Source organism: Myotis daubentonii, chromosome 3, assembly GCF_963259705.1.
Source record: "Myotis daubentonii chromosome 3, mMyoDau2.1, whole genome shotgun sequence".
NCBI lineage: Eukaryota > Metazoa > Chordata > Mammalia > Chiroptera > Vespertilionidae > Myotis > Myotis daubentonii.
The window spans coordinates 97,200,758-97,219,595 of record NC_081842.1 but is presented as its reverse complement, the minus strand read 5'-3'; the positions used below and the strand labels follow the sequence as shown (position 1 = coordinate 97,219,595).

General features: G+C 45.6%; 1 pseudogene; it reads left to right on the top strand.

The window, feature by feature from the left end:
- Positions 1-17,178: 17,178 nt before the first annotated feature.
- On the top strand, positions 17,179-18,632 carry LOC132229329 (pre-B-cell leukemia transcription factor 2-like; annotated as a pseudogene).
- The last annotated feature ends 206 nt before the right edge of the window (positions 18,633-18,838 follow it).

The window sequence follows — 18,838 nt, the reverse complement described above, 5'->3', positions numbered from 1 at the left end:
TCAGCCAAAGCATAACATTTCAGCCAGGACATAAATTTTGTAAAGCTAGATCCATCTAAAATAAGTAAAAGATAGGGACCAGGCACAAGTTCAATTAAGATGTTGTTTGCATAAACACATTAAAAATATTCGAATATTCTATTTCTCAAAGCTTCCAGGATTAGCAACTGAGCTGCCCTCTTAAATCCCAGCTGCTGAGATGAAACATTAAAAATGGTCACTTGTGAGAATGAATAATGTGCCATTTCATTCCACTTGTATGATAAATTTTAGAGAGGCAAAGATTTTAAGTGTATTTTCTTAATAATGAATATGAGAACAATGTCATTGCTACTAATATTTCAGAGCTGAAATTCTCACTCATTGATTTATAGTCATGTATAGCATATCAGATAAAATGTGATGACACATATGCACAGGGAAAGATATTATGAATTTGATCAATTATGTTATATTTTTGTGTTGAGTAGTTCATACTCCTTTGAGAACTAAAAGCACAGGATTCTCCAGTGGGATTTGAATACTAGTTATAGGTAAAGAAACAGCAGAAACATGATGTAATGAATATGTTTTTCATTTCACTTTTACTTAATTTCCCTGGGATAAGAATGAAAAAAAAAATACGGTTCTAAATAATTTTTTACTTCTGCAAGAGAAACATAGTTTTGTATATTTAAACTTATGAGCAGAGGCTGATGGCCAACTGAGCAATGGCACAGGAGAAAAATGTGAAGGAGTTATTTCTGTCTCTCTCCCCTCCCTCTTTGCTATTAAGAATAAAATTCCTTTGAACATTAATGTAAAAGTCGAACTACCCATAAGTATACATTAATAGCTCTTTTAGAATGTTGATAATATAAAGAAGAAAAAGTACAAAATAAATATTCTTGTCTGATGCAGCCAAATTTCCACTCTACTCCCAGCAATATCCACCAAAGTAACTTTGCACTATTTTTTGATTTTTATACTAGAGGCCTAGTGCACGAATTCATGCACAGGTGGGGACCCTTGGCCTGATCAGTGGGGCCCATTGGGGCCGTCTTGCCCAGTCCAGATCAGGGCCCATTGGGGCTGGCTAGCCAGGGGGAGGGACCGCTGGAGGTTGGCCGGCCATCAGAGGTTGGCTGTGGGAGCACACTGACCACCAGTGGGCAGCCCCTGCATTGAGTGTCTTCCCTCTGGTAGTCAGTGCATGTCATAGCAACTGGTCGTTCGGTCGACCAGTCGTAATGGTCACTTAGGTTTTCATATATATACTAGAGGCCTGGTACACGAAATTTGTGCACTGGCGGTGTGGGGTCCCTCAGCCCAGTCTGCCCCCTCTCACAGTCTGGGAGCCCTCAGGGGATGTCCTACTGATGGCTTAGGCCCATTCTCCTTGGGGAGTGGGCCTAAGCTGCAGTCTGGCAGCAGAGGCTCGGAGCAGGCGCCCCGTGTGTGTGTGTGTGTGTGTGTGTGTGTGTGTGTGTGTGTGTGCGCATGTCTGCTGGGGGGGTGGGAGCACGGTGTGGCCAGGCCGGGCCCTGAATAGTACCACCACTGCTGCCACTGTCATTAGCGTCTGGGATGCAGGCATGGGTTGAAAAGACTGAACCACACCCCAGGCCTCTCTGACCCTGAGTTTGTTCATCTGGGAGTTGAAGCAGGAGGGGCCAGGCCCTGCACTCTAGGCCCTTCATGGAGACATCTTTTTTGCCCTCAGTCATTTTCCCCTTTCCAGGCCTGAGGACAGCAGTGTTCTTATTTTTTTGGTTTGTTTGTTTGTTACCCCCCCCCCCCTTTTTTTTCTTAAGAAAGTGGAGATTTCTAAAAAAGACACAAGTACAGAGACAGAAAATAGACCTTGGTTGCCTGGGGCTAGGGTGGGGTTGACTGCAGATGGGCAAGCAGCATGATGGAAGCTTGAAAATGGTTTGTGTCGGTGGTTGAGCTGCTGTGGAAATTCACGCATCAAACAGTACGCCTGCTGTGGGTGAGTTGTACGGCATTTAACTTCTTTCTATAATTACAATTCTTACCTTTCAATTTAGCACGGAGCATCACTTTTCCAGGGTTCTAGGAAACATCCTAGAAGACAGCTAACATCATCTCCTGGGGTATCAACACAAATGTCTTTGATCCATGCCAATGTCACTTTTTTTTCCAACCAGGGTCCAGAAAACCTGTGTTAGTTGAGAGTTTTGTCTCATTTGGAGCTTGGCTATACTGATCAGCCTAGTCTTCTGTTTCACAGAAGGATGTGTGACTATAGAGTCCATCCTGCTTTCACCCTCGCTTTCAATCAGTGATCAATTTTTCTTGACATTTTGTTATTTTTTTCAGAGTGCCAAGTGAATTCAATAACATTAATAAAGCCACCTAATTCCTTTGTACTTATAATTTCTACTAGAGGCCCGGTGCACAAAATTTGTGCATGGGGGGTGTCCCTTAACCCAGCCTTCACCCTCTTCAATCTGGGACCCCTCGGGAGATGTCTGACTGCCAACAGTTGGACATCCCTCTCGCAATCTGGGACTGCTGGCTCCTAACTGCTCACCTGTCTGCCGGCTGGCCTGATCCCCCTAACTGCTCTCCCCTCCTGGCCTGATCACCCTAACTGCTCTACCCTGCTGGCCTGATTACCCCTAACTGCCTCTGCCTTGGCCCCACCGTCATGGCTTTGTCCAGAAGGTCGTCTGGAAGATGTCCAGTCTAATTAGCATATTATCCTTTTATTAGTATAGCTTAACCCTATGTTTTTCAATTACCTCCTACATTGTGCCAGATATTCATTCTTTCTTCCCAATTTACCACAAGTAAAATTTAACAGTTTAATTATTGGTCTATCATTTATGTCAGGAACTGACATATTGCTGGCCAGACTACAAGAGAATCCATGAGTGCCTGGTTTCCCAGATCACTCCTTGTACAAACTGCCTCAGGTTACATTACCTAGGAAGCTGATTTGGAGGTGGAGTTTAGGATGCAAGATGTTTATTGGAGTTTCCTTAGGATTAACACCAGTAAAAGAGGAAGCTAACAAAATTGGGCAAAAATGGAAATTAAATTGCACTGAAGGCCCAATGACAAATGCATATAATCACTGGAACTCTGAAGCAAGAATGGCCTTTCACGGTTGTTTCCCTTTGGGATCAGATGACCAGGTTTTAAAAATATATTTAAATAAATGAAACCTGCATTAATCAGGCTGTGGTTGTGACAGCCCTTGGGCGGGGCATGGTCTTGGACAAAGTAGCTCTTGTCTCTGAGGCAGTCTTTGGGAAGGCTAACAGCACTTCCAACAGCTGAGACAGCAAATCCATGCATGAAGGGTGACCTGCACAACATATCACAGTATCTCCCACTATCTACTGAATATGCCTCACTCATATCTACCCAACCCTAATTTAAAACCCTAGCCCATTTAAATATTCCTGGGCATACAGTAGGAATTCTTATAATTGTATACATTTATCTGAGTCAGTTCAGAAAGTTCAGATGTTGAGCTTCTGGTCAAGATGGGGAGGTATATGTGGTATTTGCCTCCTCCCACAACCTCAAAAAAATTATAACTAAACTAAAGAACAGCCATCATTAATAACTGTCTGAAATATAACTAGACAGCAGTCCTACAACTGAGGATATGAAGAAGAAGCCACAATAAGACTAACAGGAGGGGTGGAGATGCAGAACAGCACCTAGACCAGGGGTGGGCAAACTTTTTGACTCGAGGGCCACAATGGCTTCTTAAACTGGACTCAGAAGAAGGAGCTGCAGCCGTGTTTCCTGACGTTGCCATGTTAACACTGCTGCTGGTGAAGGAGCGGAGGGGAGAGCAAGAGAACCCTCCGCTCTTTCGGCTCCGTGGGCCCGATAGAACAGCAGAACGGGCCGGATCCGGCCCGCGGGCCATAGTTTGCCCACGGCTGACCTAGACCCACATGCAGCAAATAAGAATTAGAAGGGATATCTCAGCTGCAGAGATTTTCTTGAAAAACAATGTGTCCTAACCATACACTAGGCAGCCAGCCCAGGGGTCCAGAACTGGGAACAGAATTCCTCATAATTTCTGGCTGAAAAAACCAGCAGGGATTGTGGCTCAGTGAGATGGAAGGCTTCTTGAGTCCCAGGCAGTTCCTCTTAAAGGTAGTGCACACAGACTTACTCTGATTCACTCATTCTGAGCTCCTGTGCTTGGAGTAGCAGCCTGAAAGATACTAGGGACATACAAGGAGGAAATTACTTGTCTGGCATCAGGGTGACAGCTGGAGGGGCAGCTTTCTCCCAGACAGAAGTGCTAGCAGAGCCCATGTTCCCTTATGGGCTCTCCCATCTCAGAGCTGGAAGGGGGTGCTATACATGGGTCTCCATTACACTGGTTATTACTGTTCACCTGCTCTGGTGATTCCCTGAGACCTTGCTCCACCTAACTGGAATGCCCACCCAAGCTGTTTCCAATGGCTTTTCCATAAGAATGGCCTATCTTGGCTCATGCTGCAGCCTTTCTTAAAATCTCTCAAACAAGCATAAACTGGCCTATATAGGCCTCATTCCTCTTTGTAAGTGGCCCCAAGGTTGGCATTAGTGGCAGCCAGCCTCAGTTTGTAGCCCGACCTCTCCTGGCCCCTCTAAATCCAGCAAAGTAACAGCCATCTGCAGATCACTTTGTAGCTCATGCCAGGTGGCCTGGGACAGGGCATAAGTGGCAGTTGACCTTGGCCTGCACCACCTTGGAGGCTTGATAGCCAGTGTACCTGGTGTATATCTTCAGACCACATGGAAGCACCACCCAGCCACTTTCAAACGCAATGCACTGAAGGAGCACTCAAGAACCACTGAAGTAAGTCCTGTTCCATGAGGGTTATCACCTGTATAGCTTATCATCCACAATGATTATAGCCAATCCTTGTAGCTGATTGAGCTATGGATAAATCTTTTCCATTAAGGTGGCAACAGAAATCAAGTCTCAACTACAACAGGAGGGTATACACAGCCCACAAGAGGGAGACATCTGGAGTGCCCATCTCTGGGGAATGGGGAGGCTGTGCCACTGGACCCTATAGGACACCTACTATATAATAAGGCCACTACACAAAACCCAAGAGATTTAGCAGCTCTACCTAATAAACAGAAATGAACACAAGCCAAAATGAGGAAACAAAGAAGTATATCCTAAATGAAAGAACAGAAAAAAAACTTCAGAAAAAAAAAAGAACTAAACAAAATTGAGACAATCTACCAGACAGAGTTTGAAACACTGGTTATAAGGATGCTCAGTGAACTTAAGGGAAGAGTAGATGAGCTTAGTGAGAACTTCAACAAACAGATAGGAAACATACAAAGAACCAGTCAGAAAGGAAGAACACATTGACTGAAATGAAGGATACATTACAGGGAATAAACAATGAAATAGATAAAGCAGAAGATCAAATTAGAAATTTGGAAAATAAGAAAACAGAACAGTAGAAAGAAAAAAAATCCAAAAAATTGAGGATAGCATAAGGATCCTCTGTGCCAACAACACTGGCATCATGGGGATATTGGAAGGAGAAGAGAGAGGGCAAGGAATTGAAAACCCTCTTTGAAAAAATAATGAAGGGAAACTTCTCTAACCTGGTGAAGAAAATAGACAAGAAAGTCCAAACACAGAGAGTCCCAAACAAGATAAACCCAAAGAAATTCATACCAAGACACATCACAATTAAAATGCCAATGGTGAAAGACAAAAAGAGAATCTTAAAAGCAGCAATAGAAAGTAGTTAGTTACCTACAAGGGAGCTCCCATAAGACTGTAAGCTGATTTCTCAACAGAAACTTTGCAGGGCAGAAATATTCAAAGTGATGAAAAGAAAGACCTACAACCAAGCTTTCATTTAGAATCAAAGGACAGATTAAGGGCTTCTCAGACAAGAAAAAGCTAAAGAAATGCATCATCCAAAACCAGTATTACATGAAATGTTAAAGGGCCTTCATTAAAAAGAAGAAAAACAATTAAAAATATGAACAATAAAATGGCAATTTATACTGTATCTACACTAATAAAAGACAAAGATGCTAATTGACCATACCTTTGCCATGCCCAAGCCACACCTACCAGCCAATCAGAGCGACTGTATGCATATTAACCCAACCAAGATGGCGGCCAGCAGCCAAGGAGCTGGAGCAAGCAGGAGGCTTGGTTGCCCCAGTGATGGAGGAAGCCAAGCTTCCCGCCTGTGGCCTCCACAAAAGGCAACAATGTTTCAATTATAGAAGCTAAATAAATCCCAGATACCTGCTTCCAGACAGCCTCCACTGGGAGTTTGGGTGGCTGGGGGCTGTGGCCAGCCTGCAAACAGCCATCAGCCCCTCACCCAGGCTGGCCAGGCACCTCAGCAGGACCCGCCTCCCTGAAGGGGATGTGGCCAGCCTGAAAATGGACCTCAGCCCCTCACCCAGGCTGGCCAGACACCCCAGCAGGGACCCCCACTTTGAAAGGGGTGTGGCCAGTATGAAAACAGCCTTCAGCCCCTCACCCAGGCTGGCCAGGCACCCCAGTGGGACCCCCACCCTGATCTGGGACACCCTTCAGGGCAACCTAGCTGGCCCCCACCCATGCACCAGGCCTCTATCTTATATAATAAAAGGGTAATATTCAAATTGACCCTAACAGCAGAGCAACTGGGAATCAATGGTCACTATGACACACACTGACCACCAAGGAGAAGATGCTCAATGCAGAAGCTGCCCCCTGGTGGTCAGTGCGCTCCCACAGTGGGAGCTCTGCTTAGCCACAAGCCGGGCTGACGGCTACCAGTACAGCAGTGGTGGTGGGAGCCTCTCCCGCCTCCTCAGCAGCACTAAGGATGTCTGACTACAGCTAGGCCTGCTCCCTGCTGGCAAGTGGACATCCCCCGAGGGCACAGGCTGCCAGAGGGATGTCTGACTGCCAGCTTAAGCCCAATACCCCTGGGAGCGGGCCTAAGCCAGGAGGTGGTCATTCCCCAAGGGGTTCCATACTGGAAGAGGGCACAGGCCAGGCTGAGGGACCCTTCCGAGTGCACAAATTTTTGTGCTCCGGGCCTCTAGTATATATATAAAAGCCTAACTAACCGAATGACTGAAAGACCAAATGACTGAATGACTGGTCACTATGACATGCACTGGCCACCAGGGAGCAGATGCTCAACACAGGACCTGCCCCCTAGTGGTCACTGTGCTCCCATAGCCAACCCCCCATGGCCAGCCAACCACCTGCGGCCGGCCAGCCAACTCCCCACGGTCCCTCTTCCCAGCTGGCCAGCCCCCTGTGGTCCCTCTCCCCAGCTGGCTGGCCCCCACAATTGGCCCCAACTATGGCCAGGCTAAGAGATCCCACCCATGCATGAATTCATGCACCTGGCCTCTAATATATATATAATCTATCAACAATTGAATCTACAAAACAAAATAAACAAACAAGCAGAATAGAAAAGGGCTAATAGATTCAGAAAACCTTTTGGCCATTTACATATAGAGCAAGAGTTGGGGGGATGGTTAAAAAAGGTAAGGGATTAAGAAGTACAAATTGGTAGTTACAAAATAGTTATTTGGATGTAAAAATACAGCATAGGTAATATAGTCAATAATATTCTAATACTATGTAAGGTGTCAGATGGGTACAAGATTTATCAGGTTGATCACATTTTATGTTATACTAGACTCCAGTGCACGAATCCGTGCATGGGTGGGATCTGGCCAGCCCAGCCCCAGTTGGGGCGGATTGGGCAGGTCAGGTGGAGGAGACAGCAGGAGGTTGGCTGACTGGCCTGCCTTGATCAGGGCCTAATCAGGGCCGAGCCAGCTGGGGGCCAGGGCAATTGGCCAGAAGGCCCCGCCCCTGATTGAGGTGGGGGGCCAATTGGGGGAAGGGTCTGTGGATGGTGGGCCAGCTGTCCCCACCCCAAAATGGGATGGGGGGCAATTAGGGGTCAGCGGCCAGGGTAGGGACCATGGGTGGTTGGCCAGCTAGCCCTGACACTGATTGGAGTCGGGGGGCCGATCAGGGATGGAGCTGACTGGGGGAAGGGCTTCAGGAGGTTAACTGGCGGGCCCTGCCCCCTATTGGGATGGGAGGGGGGGAATCAGAGCTGGGGCTGGCCTGGGGAGGGGCTGTGGGCTGGTCGGGGTGGGGCAGGCTGATCGGGGGAGAGCCTGCCGGGGAAAGGGCCACAAGGGGGTAGGCAGGCCACCCCACCCTAGACTGGGCTGGGAGAGGCCAATCAGGGGTGGGCTAGCTGGGAAGAGGAGCCACAGGAGGTTGGCCAGCTGGCCCCACACTCCAATTGAGCCGGTTCCTTGGCCACAGTGGGCATCATAGCAACCAGTAGTTCCAGTCGTTACGGCATTCCAGTTGCTGGCTTTTTATGTATATAGATAATATCTAATCACTGGGCTGTATACCTGAAACTAATATAATATTTATTTCAATTGTAATTTTTAAAAAATGTTTTAAAAGAAAATAAACAAATAAATAAAGTGATACAAGTGTTAGTTTTTCCTTTATTTAGTTTTTGTAATTGTTTCACTTGGGCAGTCTGATTATCCTCACAGTTCACTGTAATGCACATTTGCTTTGACTGTTTTTTTTGTTTTGCCTATAAAGTTGAATGTTTAACAATGTGTGTATAGTTCCACTAAATGTGGATTATTTTTTAATAAATATGGTAAATGTATTTTTTTTCTTCCTTATAATTTTTTAAATAACATTTTCTTTTCTTTAGCTTACTACATTGTAAGAATACTCTATATAATACTAGAGGCCCAGTGCATGAGATTCCTGCACTCGGGGGGGATCCCTCAGCCCAGTTTGCAACCTCTCGCAGTCTGGGAGCCCTCTGGAGATGTCTGAATGACGGCGTAGGCCCGCTCCCTGTTCTTGGCAATCTTGTCACTTTTTAATACAACAGTTCATTTTTACAGAAACATCCATCAAATTTCTTATTCTTCATAAAATATTTTCCTTGTCTCATGAATATTTCGTTTTTCATAAACATTTATATACCAACTATAAATGTAAATGCTTTAGAAAGAGGGTATTATGTAAAATGGCACCCTATTAAAAAATCGTATTTCTTTAGGAGGGCTTAACATTCAATATCAATAGCATGGATAGCAATATCAATAGCCCTCCAATCAGTGGCAGGGCTAGCTGGCCAACCACCCATGGTCCCTACCCTGGCTGCTGATCCCTAATTGCCCCCCAATCCCATTTTGGGGTGGGGACAGCTGGCCCACCATCCACAGACCCTCCCCACAGCCAGCCCTTCCCCCAATTGGCCCCCCACCTCAATCAGGGGCGGGGCCTTCTGGCCAATTGCCCTCAGCCCCCAGCTGGCTCGGCCCTGATTAGGCCCTGATCAAGGCAGGCCAGTCAGCCAAGTGACAAGTTCTCTAGGTGCTTTCTCATAATAATCACTACTCCAGGCCTGAGCAACTAATAGGTGTCTTAAAAATTAGGAATGAACACAGATTAATTTATTTCTATTAAATGCTGAGGCAATGCTAGTATAAGTAATGTCTTAGCATGTTTATGTGTAAATAATTTATACAAATAAATGATATTCTTTAAATGGTAGATGACATATTAGTGACACTGATTATTATAAACAATCCATGCTATTGATATTGAATGTTAAGGCCTCCTAAAGAAATACGATTTTTTAATAGGGTGCCATTTTACATAATACCCTCTTTCTAAAGCATTTACATTTATAGTTGGGATATAAATGTTTATGAAAAAGGAAATATTCATGAGACACGGAAAATATTTTATGAAGAATAAGAAATTTGATGGATGTTTCTGTAAAAATGAACTGTTGTATTAAAAAGTGACAAGATTGCCCTAACTGGTTTGGCTCAGTGGATAGAGCGTTGGCCTCCCAGCTTCAATTCTGGTCAAGGGCATGTACCTTGGTTGCAGGTGCATCCCCAGTGGGGAGTGTGCAAGAGGCAGCTGATCGATGTTTCTCTCTCATCGATGTTTCTAACTCTCTATCCCTCTCCCTTCCTCTCTGTAAAAAATCAATAAAATATAAAAAAATAAATAAAAAGTGACAAGATTTATAGCTGTTCATAATAGTGATCTCTTACTTGCTATAAATCAATTAGGAATATATAAAATTTTGATAATAAAAGTATTCATCACATTTTATTGCATTATAGAAAATCATAATGCCCATTATATTTTAGTCTTATATTTCCTTACCTTGTATTTTTATCTACACTAATAAAAGAGAAAAATGGTAATTGGCGTACGACGATACCCTTTTCATTGGCTAATCAGGGCTATATGCAAATTAACTGCCAACTATGATTGGCAGTTAACTGCCAACTAAGATTGGCAGTTAACTGCCAACAAGATGGCGGTTAATTTGCATATGTAGGCACAATGCAGGGAGGCGAAAGGGAAAGCAGGAAGAAGCCCCCTGCCACTGACAGTGATCGGAAACCCAGGGGGGAGGTAAGAGCTGGGGGGCAGGGCAAAGGCGGCCCCCAGCCATGATCGGAGAATCAGGCGCCTTTGCCGCCCTGGCCAGTGATAGCAGGAAGTAGGGGTGGAGCCAGTGATGGGAGCTGGACACGGTCGAAGGTGGCAGTCCCAGGAGCTAGGGGTCCCTTGCCTGGGCCTAAAGTGGAGCCCACGATCGCGGGGCCGCTGCAGCTGCGGGTCCCCGCCTCCCGGGCCGGATGCCTCGGCCAGAGGCATTAGGCCTGGGCAGGAGTGGAGCCTGCAACCGCGGGGGGCTGGGGGTCCCCTGCCCAGGCATGACACCTCTGCCGGAGGCCTCAGGCCTGGTCAAGGGGCCGATCCGGTGATTGGTGATCGGAGGGTGATGAGGGTCAACTCCTCTGGCCGAGGCATCAGGCCTGGCCGGGGGGCTGAGCCGGGGATTGGGGGGATATGATGGTCCCCTTGCCCAGGCCTGAAGCCTGGGTCAGAGGCGTCAGGCTTGGGCGGGGGGTGGAGCAAGCGATCAGAGGGAAATGGGGGTCCCCTGTCCAAGCCTGACACCTCTGGCGGAGGCGTGAGGCCTGGGCAAGGGGCCGATCAGGTGATCAGAGGGTGATGGGGGTCTACGCCTCTGGCTGAGGCATCAGGCCTGGGCAAGGGGCAGAGCCAGCAATCGGAGGGGTCTGGGGATCCCCTGCCCAGGCCTGATGCCTGGGCCAGAGGCATCAGGCCTGGGCTGGGGGCAGAACCAGTGATCGGGGGGAAATGAGGGTCCCCTGCCCAGGCCTGACACCTCTGTCAGAGGCGTCAGGCCTGGGCAAGGGGCCGATCCTGCGATTGGAGGGTGATGGGTGTCAACGCCTGAGGGCTCCCAGTATGTGAGAGGGGGCAGGCTGGGCTGAGGGACACTCCCCCCAACACACACCCAGTGCACCAATTTCGTGCTCCGGGCCCCTAGTTCTAATATAAAAGTAATTGTATATATTTAAAATTGTATTACAATTATTCACCTTAAATTTTTCTTGTAACAGAAAGTAAATTTCAAAACATAAATTTCTATTAGTTTCATTGAATGTTTAATATAATTATATTTTCTGAACAAAAATTTCTGAGATTTAACAAATTCTTCCCAAAGTATAAAAAATGTCTATATTTTATTATTTCATTTAGATGAGAAGTTTCTAATTTGGTAAAAATTCACATTCACATTACATTCCCTATTTTTCTTTATTGTATTCCAAATTATTTTCAAATATTAATAGACTAGAGCAGTGATGGCGAACCTTTTGAGCTCGGCATGTCAGCATTTTGAAAAACCCTAACTTAACTCTGGTGCCGTGTCACATATAGAAATTTTTTGATATTTGCAACCATAGTAAAACAAAGATGTATATTTTTGATATTTATTTTATATATTTAAATGCTATTTAACAAAGAAAAATCAACCAAAAAAATGAGTTCACATGTCACCTCTGACACACATGTCATAGGTTCGCCATCACTGGACTAGAGGCTTGGTGCATGAATTCATGCACCAGTGGGGTCCCTTGGCCTGGCCTGCAGAATCGGGCTGAAAGCAGCTCTCCAATATCCCCCAAGGGGTCCCAGATTGAGAGAGGGCGCAGGCCAAGCTGAGGGACCCCACTGGTGCATGATCAGGAGAGACATGGGAGGTTGGCCAGCCAGGGAGGGACCAAGGAAAGGCTCCAAGGTTTGTCTGGCCCATCTTGCTCAGTCCTGATCAGCCAGACCCCAGCAGCAAGCTAACTTATCGATCAGAGTGTCTGTCCCCTGGTGGTCAGTGCATGTCACAGGGAGTGGTTGAGCGGCCTTAGCATATCATTCGCATATTACGCTTTGATTGGTTGGACCGATGACCAGACTACTGGACAGTTAGCATATTAGGCTTTTATTATATAGGATGTTCTCTGTAATATTAGCATATTTTTAGACATTTTTTCTCTTTTTTTTAAAGATTTTTAATTGACTTAGAGAGAAAGGAAGAGAGAAAATCTTCGATGCGAGAGGGAGACATCTATCAGCTGCATTAATTGGCTGCCTCCTGCACTCCCAGCACTGGGGAGTAAGCCAGCAACTCAAGCATGTACCCAGACTGGGAGTAAAACTGCAACCTTTCAGTGCATGGGAGGATTGCCCAACTAACTGAGTAATACTGTCCAGGGATACACATTTTATTTCAAATTCTAGATTTAAAATTCTCCCTTGTTAATGCATGCTTTGATGTTCATACATTGATGAATATATTTTTATTGTCAGTAACTCTTGATTATTTCTAGTTGCTTGACACACTCTATCTATTGAAAATTGGCTTTTTTTCTTTTACCGAGAAAATGGAACAACATAATTTTTAAAATTAAGTTTCACAATTAAAGCTTTTTTATGTGTGTTTTTAAGTTGGTAGGCAAGACACTGTTTTGAAGTAAAAGTGTTAGAACCAGATGGTTGAGAGACAAAGTATTTGAGTTAGAGTCTAAAATTTGGATGTAATACAAAAAAATTTACATCTTTGCCTAATCAAAGAATATAGAGTTTTTACAATCAATGAGCCAAAGAGATGGATATATAGTTAAGTATTTTCCCTCCTTAAGTACTGTAAAAGACAACCCCAAAAGAAACCATGTAGTTTCTAATGAGAACATTTCCATAACCCAAACAATAAATATCTAAAACATTCTCCTGAATAAGGTGGGGAATTGAGAGAGTGCTGGAAACCGATCCACCTTTGCTGCTTGACGCAGTCGCTGCAGGGAAGAAACATCTGCACAGCTTATGTTTCAAGGGACCTGGTGTATATGGCATATTGTTCTTAATATGTTTGCTCCCCTTCTTAAGTGCTATGTGTTTTAACCAAGGTCACCTGTCTGAGAAAGGTTGTTTCCCCAGGCGAAGATTTTTATCAGTAAAACCCTTTAACTAAGTGCCAGGTGGGTAGTTAATCACTTTAACTACTAACAATCACGCTTAAACTACATAGTCTTTACTTAGAATAATCTCCTTCAGTTACTTCCTTGTAGCTTAATAGAACAATAGAGTAACCTTGGAATGGAGATAAGAAACGCCCTAACCCTTGGAATAGAATGGATAGAATTAAGATCAAATAGTATAAATACAGATGTAAGAGGACAATAAAAAGAGGAACCTGGCTATGATGATCACCTGAACGCTGCCTCCATGTCATTCCCTCTTCACCGACTCCATCCACACCTTTGGGAACCACTGGACCTGCTGGGGCTGGACCCCAGCAAGAGATAAAGCCCACTAGCAGAGACCCCAAAGCTAATGTGTCCACAGTCTGATGTCACAGGGTAGAGGTAGAATTGCCTGCCTCATGGAAAACCTTCACTTCATGATGGTGCTTGAACAGTGATGATAGCAGCTAAGAGTTCTTGAATGAAGTCCAAAGTGTGTGAGGTTGAAAGTGACAGCAAAGGGGACCTTGGAGCTCTTATAAGGGAGTATGTGCTCCTCTTGATAATTGAAAGGGGCTTTGGTCCAAGGATAAAATGCTGAACATTAATTAGAGGTGAGATGAAAAAGTATGCCTCAGTGGAGGCCAGTGATGATGTCTCATGTGTGACAGCACACATAACATGTTTCTCATTTAAATCCCTATGACTTTTGGAAATGAAATTTTATTAGAATCCTCAAGTATAACTTTTGTATGTCTGAAACAATAAAAATTATTTTAAAAACTGCCTTTACATGCACCTTAAAAATATATATGGTGTATATCACAGAAAAGATACATATCATTGAAAACTTACCTAAATTGTTTTCTTGTAAGCAACTTTATTCACACTTTTTCATGTTTTCATATATATAAATATAAAATATTGTCAGACATATAAGATATATGTATATGTATATAAATCATACATATTAGAATTAATAGTATTTATTTATACTTGGTTGGATATTATCAGGAGGTTTAGTAAACTTATTTATAAATCTCTGTTCTTGTAAATGAATATTATTTACATCAAACATCTTAAATCTGTAGGTTCAAAATATACACTTTATTACACTTCAACACACAAAAGAGAAATGAACAATTCTGGCCATATCCTCTATATAGACTAATAGTTAACACATTTTTCTAACCCAAATTCTTCAGCTTTTTAATATGTCAATAATAACATGTCTTTCCCCTGTGTAAACATTACTGGTGGTTCCCAATTGTTTAGAATTTAAGTAAAGCCTTTTCCTGAGGTCTGCATGCAACTTTATCGCCTTGTCCTGGCCTGGCTTTTGGCAGGAATTCATGCCTTACTCCTCACTGGCTCCAGGCATCTGAACTTATTCAGACTTGAGATGTGCCAAGTCTTTTCCAAAGTCAGTGACTTTGCACTTGCTGTTTATTTCCCCTTAGATCTTCAAGTGTTTGATTCTTTTTTGTAATTCAGGTCTCAACTGATGGGAAAAGGACCACAGAGAAAAAGAGCTTTCCTGAATAAACTACATGAAGTAACCTTCTCCCCCAAGATCACACAAATGTACCTACACCCACAGCACAATGCTTTGTTTTCATAGCACTTTTCACTATCTAATTGAACCTATTATTTGACTGCTTGAGCTGAGATTTAAAATAATAATATTGATAATAATAATGAGTGAAGTGTTCATTTGTGTATCTATTTTATTCATTTTTGATGTGGAGATCATTAAAGGAGCTATATAAACATTAGAAATTGTAACCAGTAATCATATGAGATGATTACTGCACATAGTTCCAAGTTACTAGAACATATATTACAAAGAAATGGATATAAAAATTGATTTCTTATGGACCATGGAGGACTTTGTCTTATTAAAAAGTTTGACTCCCAAGAAAACAATGAAAGTTGTAAGATACAATGTAGATATCTAGTGACAGCAGATACAGTACAGTTAAGATAAACATGTATGAGAGCCTCATATGCTTGCCAATTTATTTTGGGAAAATCCTAAAAAGGTTCCTGATATAATACTAATGCATTTGAGCATGTACCACAAATTGATAATCTACATTGTTCTCTATACAACAATACCTAGAAAATTCCATATAGCTAAAATGAAATGCCATCTGAAGTTTCTAGCAAATGACTCTCTTGTTATTTCCATTTCAATTCCTAAGCTTCAGACAGAAAACTAAATTGAAACATTATGGGTGTATCCACATAACTTCTCTGAATGAATCAACTCTGTTCTTAATGTTGGTCATTTTCTCTTCTCCATAGCTACAAGTTCAGCTGAAAGAAAGCTTGAGACACACTTCGCAGCCACAAAGTCCTGCCATGAGTTTGCTATATCAATTTAACATCGTCTACCATTGTCAACATATATTTTTAGTTAATTATAGTCTGAACATAGTTTTCTAGCACTAGGTTCAGTGTGGAAACTTGAAATGTAGTTAAAATAGAAGTCAAATTTCTATGGTCACCCCAATAAATTCAATTTTTTTTTAAAAAAAAAAAGTTAAATTTGCTGAAACCGGTTTGGCTCAGTGGATAAAGCCTCGACCTGTGGACTGAAAGGTCCCAGGTTCGATTCCGGTCAAGGGCATGTACCTTGGTTGTGGGCACATCCCTAGTGGGAGATGTGCAGGAGGCAGCTGATCGATGTTTCTCTCTCATCGACGTTTCTAACTATCTCTCTCCCTTCCTCTCTGTGAAAAATCAATAAAATATATTTTTTTTAAAAAAAGTTAAATTTAGTCAAACTATGTAGTTCAAATTCATAAAAAGGCCTTAGTGATGTTACTTAAAAATCTCTGTTCCTGCTTTCTCCATGACGATAATAAATGTATCTACTTCATAAAGTTGTTTTTTAGATTAAGTATCCTATATAATGAGAGGAATATGCTAATTATCTGTTACACCATAATGTCACGACCAGATCAGCAGGCTGTGTCCCTGCCCTCTGCTCAGGCAGCTGCAAGGCCCAGGGTAGGATACGATAGGAGGGGATAAGAAAGAAGAGGGAGAGGAAGGCAGGCCTAGAAGAGAAACAGAAATATAGAAAGGGAACAAGCCTGGGAGGGGCAGGACACAGGCAGGGCTGAGCGGGGAGCCACTCTCAGATGCCTGGTGGGGGCCATTGGCCGGTCCCAGACGGAGGGTGGACCATCCGAGGCCTTCCAGGTGGAGGCTCGCCCGCCCTGGCCTCAGCCACCCTCGCTGGGCTGGGCGTCCAGGGCAGGGAATGGGAGCAGGATGCTGGCCGGGAGGCCATGGAAGGGGGGCAGTGAACACCTGGCCAGGGCTGAGCCCGGGGTTGGGGGTTAATGCCCCCCACCCCAATGGAAGCTTTAAGGTGGGAAGGAGGGCTCCTCCCCCTCGCTCACACACACCCCCGCCTGGGCCTCCTCTCTCTCCAACTCCACTTTCTCCACCGCTGGGGGCCGGGGTCTCCTGTGGAGGCCCAGCCAGTGCCCCAGGTCTCCCTTCAAAGCTGGGGTGAACCCCTGGGGGAGCCAGGAGGTGGAGAGATGGGTGGGGGTCATGGTGGAGGGAGCAGCAACCTCTGCGAGTTTTGGGGGAAGTAACCAGGCAGGGGAGGGGCAGAACAAGGAGGGGGCCTCAGGGCCCCCCAATATAGACCAGTGGCTTCTGGGGCTGCCCCCTCCAGGCAGGGACCAGGGGCGCCTGGGGCTGGTGGGTGGGGAGCCTGGGGGCCCTGGTGAGCCTCCCGGTGGTGGTGGTGGTGGCGGGGAAGGGGGTTCCCGGGAGGCAGAGGGAAGCAAGACATAAAGACATCAGGGACATTCTGCAGCAGATTATGACCATCACGGACCAGAGCCTGGACCAGGCCCAGGCCAAGAAACACGCCCTAAACTGCCACCGAATGAAGCCAGCTCTCTTCAGCGTCCTGTGTGAAATCAAGGAGAAGACTGGCCTCGGCATCCGAAGCTCCAGGAGGAGGAGCCGGTGGACCCCCAGCTTATGCGCTTGGACAGCATGCTTCTGGCGAAGGTGGGCTGGGCCTGAGAAAGGGGGGGCGGGGGGGGGCAGCAGCTGCAGCCACAGCAGCTTCCTGGGGCGGCGTGTCCCCTGACAACTCCATCAAACTGGACTCTCGCAGCACACTCGCCCAGATTCGCCATATCTACCGCTGGGAGCTGGAGAAGTATGAGCAGGCATGTAACGAGTCCACGGCCCACGTCATGAACCTGCCGAGGGAGCAGAGCCGCACAGGCCCGTGGCACCCAATGAGATGGGGCGGGTGGGAGCATCATACACCGTAAGTTCAGGCCATCCAGATGCAGCGCAGGCAGAGCACCTGCGAGGCCGTCATGACCCTGCGCTCCCGGTTCCTGGGTGCCAGACGGAAACGCCGGACCTTCAGCAGACAGGCCACCGAGGTCCTACGTGAGTATTTCTATTCCCACCCGAGGAACCCGTATCCCAGTGAGGAGGCCTAGGAGGAGCTCGCCAAGAAGTGTGGCATCACCTTCTCAGGTCTCCAACTGGTTTGGCAACAAGCGGATTCGCCATAAGAAAAATATCGGAAAGTTTCAAGAGGAGGCAAACATCAATGCCGTCAAGACCACCGTGTCTGTCACCCAGGGGGGCCACAGCCGCACCAGTTCCCCGGCACCCCTTCCTCCGCAGGCTCTGGCAGCTCTTTCAATCTTTCAGGATCCGGAGACGTGTTTATGGGGATGCCCGGGCTCAAAGGAGATTCCTACCCTGCCTCCCAGGTGGAATCACTCCGACACTCGATGGGCCCAGGGGCCACGGAGATAACCTCCGGGAGGCCAGATGGACAGCCCTCGGGAAATGAGGGCAAACGGCGCTGGCAGGAGGCTGTGACCCCGTCCTCAGTGACGTCCCCAACAGAAAGACCAGGGAGCGTTCATTCTGACACTTCCCACTGCTCTCACTCCTCAGGCCACAGGGTGGGGGCTCAGAGGTGACTCTTGACAGAGGACAAAGGCATCCAGAGGACAAGCCCCAGACACAGGAGAAGCACAAGATGGAGAAGGGCAAATGGGGTCGCCCTACCTCAGCCGACTCAGTGCTGGGGTTACTGACTACATGGCAAGGAAAAGGAGGTCCCCTAAGGGAAGGTGGGGTTTGTCTCCCCTTTTTTCTCCCTGCTTTTCAATCTTTTTCTCTTTCCATTTATTACACAGAAAGACACCCAGAACCCTATCTTTCAGATCCTCTCTCTCTCTCTTACACACATACACAACTATTCTGTTTCTCTCTCTCATAGATACATACACAACTATTGTTTCTCTATCGACACATATACATTCTCTCTCTCAGACACATATATGATATTATGTTTCTCTCTCTCTCTCTGGTTTCACCCATTCTCTCTCCCCCACCCCTTATCTGCTCTGGGATCTGTGGAGACTCCAGCCTTGCCCTACTTACCAGGGGT